Source organism: Protopterus annectens, chromosome 15.part0, assembly GCF_019279795.1.
Source record: "Protopterus annectens isolate FY-2018-M chromosome 15.part0, PAN1.0, whole genome shotgun sequence".
NCBI classification, from domain to species: Eukaryota; Metazoa; Chordata; order Ceratodontiformes; family Protopteridae; genus Protopterus; species Protopterus annectens.
In genome coordinates, this window is record NC_056749.1 from 72401504 (window position 1) to 72407948 (window position 6445).

At 37.6% G+C, this 6445-nt stretch overlaps 1 non-coding gene across 1 annotated transcript; it reads left to right on the forward strand.

Annotated features, from left to right (window-relative positions):
* The first annotated feature begins 3922 nt into the window (after positions 1-3922).
* On the forward strand, positions 3923-4028 carry LOC122790175. The gene has a single exon (XR_006362940.1). It is a non-coding gene; the product is annotated as a U6 spliceosomal RNA (small nuclear RNA).
* The last annotated feature ends 2417 nt before the right edge of the window (positions 4029-6445 follow it).

Here is a 6445-nt window from a genome sequence, read left to right on the forward strand (position 1 = left end):
TACAATCTGACAAAAAACAATACACGTCTAGTCCCTGATCCTGAAACAGAAAAAAAAGTAGATTCACCTTACCTGAGCCCACATGATTGATCGCTGATTCACGGAAAACCCGTCCTTCAGTCACAGATCAGAAAGTGGCTGGCCTCTTTTGATGACAATTCAGTCGGAGAACTTTACATATAAGAAGAACTGATTTGGTTTCTTCCCTGTACGGTTTCAGCCAACTGGCCATCTGATCCGAGGTGAAGAGAGGGTTTCCAGTCCGAAGGACCAATCTTTAAAAGAAAACACAAAGATCAATGCACGTTAGGTTTAAGCAAGGCACCCTTTATTACTTGCAGCAAGGAGACAAAGCATGTAAGTACAAGGTTTGTCTGATTTTCCATAGTTCAGCCTACAGTTTTTATACAGTTTTCTGCAAGTTCACAGAAAGATGCTATTATTAGATTTGCTGCTGACATGGTCAGATAATTGCTGTCTTGCAAAAACATATTTGAGAAAAACAACCTGGCCTTGGGCTTGTTTCAGCTTTCCTTAGTTTCTCACAATTCTTTCTCTAGTTCTGATATGATACATTCAAGGTACAGTCCTGGCCTCAATACACATTCTGCTGACCATGATGGATTTACAGACATCCATTGTTCTTTTTTCAGAGCTTCTAGCAGCTGCATATTTTCACACAGAATAAGCAGAATAAATGTATTAACTCCTTTTGACCCTTAATGCACTAAACCTGCATATTGCAGTTATATATTTCAATACACTAAGCCTACATATTGCATTGTAATTATACATTTTCCTAACAGGGAGAATGACATTTATCCATTTTGGCACAGGATAACTTCCCCTACCTTTTTGATACGTGCCATGGGATATTTTATATCCACCTGATACAACCAACTCGGTATGGCCTTAATCTAACATGTCATCTGAAGGATGGCACATTCAAGACTGCACCCCCCCCCCACCAGTGCTGCATTGCATGGCATGGGAATAGATCCCACAGCATTCTGGTCTTCCTTCCAGAACCAAAGGTGCAGATGCTACTTCCTGTGCCACTGACCACTTGTATTCATCCTGACAAAATGCACCAAGTCTTTTCTTCAGATTTACTTTCCATGAATTAGCTGCTTGCAATGATATATACTCGAGTTAAAAAAAAAATATCATACAAAACACACTGGTCTTGGGCAGCCCCACATGATATCAGTTTGAAAGAGAGCCATTCATGCTTCCATCAGCATGTATCACTTGACTGAATGAATGACCCTACCTACTGGCTTTTGTCCTTGAATCACAGGCGATACTGTAGTGTACTGGCTCAACTTCAGTTCTGCGCAGGAGTGGGCATGGTGACGATGACTGGCATTAATACACGCATGTGAAATGAGGCATGATTGACGTGCTATTTATATTAGCAGAGACATCATGCATATAATTATCTTAAACACCTCGCAAATACCAACTACAAACAATACACATAGCAATGTACGTTAATCAAACCTCACCTCGGACAACATTTTAGGTATAAAAATGGCAACTATTACCACCTTTAAAGTACTTGAAATACAAATAATACACATAAAGTACTTGCTAAATACAAACAAAACACGTAGCAATGTACGTTAATCAATACAATTATGTCCCCAACACCTTGCAACTACGACTATTGACAAATCAATTATCATGGAGTTGGGATACAATTTCTAGGCAGACAACTCATCCAGATACTCTTAAATAAGATGTACACCATCAAATCATGCCTTCCTGAAATATTTAAACAAACACAAAGATCAGATGCCACTGTGGGCAAAGTAGCCTTAAAAGCAAAGCCACTTATAATGTGGAATCTTTAGACAAACCCCACAGCCAGTTTTGTAGTCTCCTACACATCTTTTCTAAGCACATGGCACTGATGAACACCTAAAGATGTTCCCTTAAAATCAAGAAGCTATAGGGCTGAAACACTGGCTCTTGTGACAACCATCAATGCATCCTGCTCCAGTCTCAAATATCAAAAATCCTGTTTGTCTTCTGCATGTGGAGCGCAAATGTTTTTAAGCTGCTTTGCCCCTTTATTCCTGGACACGAATTGTCCCCAAGGAATCTGTAGACTTTTTATGCTGAGGACTGTTGGCTTCTGCACTTAATTATTTGTATCATGTTAATGTATCGGAAAATGAAAATCTTTGCCAATGGTTTCAGTTTTATTTGCAATGCAAGGAAATGTTAATTTATTTTGCATTAAGCAATGTTTTCCATTCACGTTCTTCATGTTTATGTATCAGAAAATGCATATTCATTGACAGCTGATGAACTCCGACTGACGTGCAACAAGGGGGAGGGTTTTGGGTGGGGCTTGCTACTGCGCATCCGGTGAGCCAGTACACTACAATATCGCCGAATCACATATCTGAGGCTGTAATTGTTGTGGATGTATGCATGACTGTGCATCTCTTTACTGATATGAGCTAGCAGTAACCCTGCCCAAACACCAGCCATATGCATTACTTAAAAAACATTTCTTCAGAATAATACTATACAAGGCACTTGGACACATAAGGACACACACAACACTAACAATGTTCCCCTTACACAGCCCTTATTCTAACCCTAACCAGCAAACACGCACATGCACACATCAACCCCCAAAACTAACCCATTTAACTACATAAAACCCATTTGTAGCTGCTTTCCACTCAGAATCACACGTGCACAACATAAACTATCCCCTTAGCTAGTAACACTAACCAGCAAACACATTCCTACCCCAAAACCGATCCACTTGCCTGTTTTGGAAAAAAGATAACTTCTCAGCAACACACATTTGGAAAACTGCATGTTCAGTAAAAACACTAAGCAATTCACATGGTCAAGCAAAGAACATTTGCCTATGTGAACTGCAAACATGGATAGGCACCCTTTTGTACCTGGTAGACTAAATGCTAATAGACTGGAAATGTGCAGCAGTGGCCTGCCATGCTAGCAATCATCCAGACACACATCTTCATGCATTTCACAATATTTCTACTTCTGCATTACAGAGCTATATTTTATTTATTTATTTCACATTTGTTAACTGGGTTAGTCCAACTGAATTTGCAAACAAACCCATTTTCAGTGGAGACCCAAGGAGAAAAGCCCCAGAAAACATAAGTAAAGATAAAGTGACAATATACAAATAACAATCACAATACAAAATAATTGTAAAACAGAATTAACTATTTGCATTGCATTGCATTGATAGTAAGCAACCCATTTTCAGTGGAGACCCAAGCAAACATAAGCAAAGATAAACGTACAGGACAAAAAAATATAAAAAAATAAGTGCAAATACGAAATTATAAAGAGAAAAACAAAAGAAAAAAATATGCACATTAAGAGTTGCACTGATAGCAGAGGTGTACAATTTACTACATATGAGAGTAAAAACAAAAGGATAATAATTCAAAAAAAGGACAATGTGTAGACACTGATAGGAAGTGAGGGGAAAAAGAATATTGTGGGGAATGGGAGGGGGGAGAGAAGGAGGGGGCTATAGTCAAGCTATAGTAGTAGAGCTGAGGGTTTAGGAGGTTAGTTTAAGCAGAAGTTAGATATGTAACTAAACACCATTTTGTGTTACTAAATTTAGAAAAGTGAGCCTTCCACTATGTGGCATTGGAACCATTTTTTAAAGTTTTGTGATTTAAGCAAAAGTTGTTCATCCAAATTATTTATAGCTATGTAACCACAAAAAAAAAAAACTCACACAAACATGTGTATAATACATAACAGAGACATACATTTTAGAACTGGGGGTTGGCAAAATGGTAAGGTGTTTACTTCACAGGCAAGTGGGTACATGGTTTGATCTTTACAAAGGAAAACTAGGTAGACTTAAAAATGGTGCTATAATGGCAGATTGCCAATAATTGTTATTGTGGTTTCTTTGGCAGCACATGAACTAAAATGAGAATGAGACAGAGAATATTAGCATGGCCCAGAGCAAGGATGACATGCAAATTCAAGAAGCATTCCATGTTTTGGCTTCCCATCCATGTGTAACAGAGTTCCTCCTTAACCCATTTCTAAGTGTAACTTTGACAAATACTTGTGGAACAGGAAATACATCCCTGGTTTGGCATCTATTAATGGACACAGGCACCTGTAAATGGTTCATCTTCCAGGCCCCTACTTGTAAATGTTTCATCTCACAAGCCCCTGCATACACTTATAAAGGTTACCAGCAATTGCCAGAGATCTGGGATACAATGCTAGGCTTGAAAGGCTGTTGTGGTCATTAGCCTAGTACATACCTATGAACCTATATGCATGCACAGATAGATATATGTGCACGTGTGTGTGTTCATCTATCATTTGTTGATTTCATTAGTCTCATTAGGCCAGTGAACTATTTTTATGTGTGACTCAAGGTTTTATTCATACTGACTAGTATAACATTGGCCAGAGCAGCTGTGAAAATCCCCTACACTTTTGAGTAAGCCCAATGGGGTCTTTTACATCTACCAGTGCAACAATTGACTCAGGCAGTTGAGATCTTGACTTACTATCTCATCCAAAGCATGACACACTCAGAACTGCATCACCCCCTTTACCTTATGCTACACTGAGGTGTCAGGAATGTAAAATCAATCCAGGCACCTGTATTAGAAGTAGAACCCACTGCTTTATGATCTGCCAGGATCAAAGATGAATATGTTGCCTGTTGAGCCACTGACACAGGCACCCAATGTGCATGCATGTTATATATGGAATATATACACTATTTTACTCACACCATATATCTATCGCTCTCACTATTTATGTATACGTATCTATATTTATTTATATCTATAAATATGTGTATGCATACATAGACAGATATTATAGATATACATGCAGAGAAAAATATAAAATCATCAACCCCCTTTTCCCATTTACTACATGGGGTTGGGGCATTGTATCAACTGTAAGCACTGTAAGATTATGCTCAACAGGGTTTTAAGGTTGAAAGTAATTTTGTTACAAATATGTAACATAAATAATGTATAAAATAAAGCTTGCTTAAATGCAGAAACAGAGTTTAGTAATATGTGATCAGCATCCATACTAAATGATCATGGCTTGGAAAATAAGGAATCTGCTGAATGGACATTTTTCCCTTACAGACTTAAAAACAGGATGTATGCAAGAGCAAAAATGCAAAATCTGCTTTTAAAGAATGAACAATGACACTGTGACAATGTGTTTCCTTAAAAACATGTTTTTCTGCATGGACAACAGGACACATCAGCATTGGCACAAGAACATATGTTCTTATACAAAGATCCAAATAGAATACAGGATGTTCACACTGTCAGAAAAGCTGGCCTCTTATAAATTCAGCAAAAATGTGACAAGACATTGTTAAACAAGGAAGCTTACAAATAATATTATCAAGTCAGCATTTGCGTCAGCATCTGCAACAATTAGTATTGTTTATACAGGATGAGCAATTCTCCAAAATAGAATACCAAGAGGAAATGTATATGTATGTGCATGACTAAAATTGTATATAAAGATCTGTATGAATCCAGTTATGTTAGGGGTATTGGTAGAGACACATTTGTATTGAGGTAAATGTTATGTCTCTCACATCATCTGTACTATATGAGAAGTAAAGTAGAACAGTACTTTAAGCTGCAACATTAGTCCATTTGGTTTATTATAAAAAGTTATTTGTTACTGCTCTAAGTTGATGCTGCAAAGTATATTCTCTCATCAGGGTATATTCTGCAAGTTTCTGTATGTAACAGAGTGTGAATGCAAATATAACCAGACTTTGATTTCAGCAGAATCCAGCCAGCAAGACTGAGTGTCTTAAGAAAACTTCAAATCCATCACAATAAGTTCCATGTAATTTTTCAATGGCAAGCTAGCCTGCATTTGAACCTAAAATCTGCATTCAAACACAGGGGGAGTGATGACAAACCCTGCAGAGGGTCACTTCAGTCAAATTGCAGTAACTAACATTTGTACGTATGTGTAAATCCTAAACAGAAGTATTCCAGTTTATGCAGCTTGCAGTAATAAAGTTTTTTAGATGTCTAAAATCCAGAGTGAGACAAGTTCAAGAAAGTCGCAGTGCCATAAATTTTGCAAGAAAAGGTGGATATCTATTTGTACAGCAGTCCGCTGCCTGTTGTACTTCACCAGCTTCTCAAGTGACTCTGAAAAATTTCCAGCCATCAGCAACAACAGCCTGATCACTTGTTTTCTTGCTAACTGGTAAGACTTTTTTCTGGGTCACATTTTAGTGTGGATGCTATTAGACAGTTTGTATATTATTAGACAGTTTGGATGTTATTAGACAGTATGGATATTATTTATAAGTCATTCAAGAGTAAACCAAGCTTTAGTAAATTGCAATGTTGGTATACACAGCACATTAGTAAATGTAAAACCTTATTAGGGCAGGTTGATA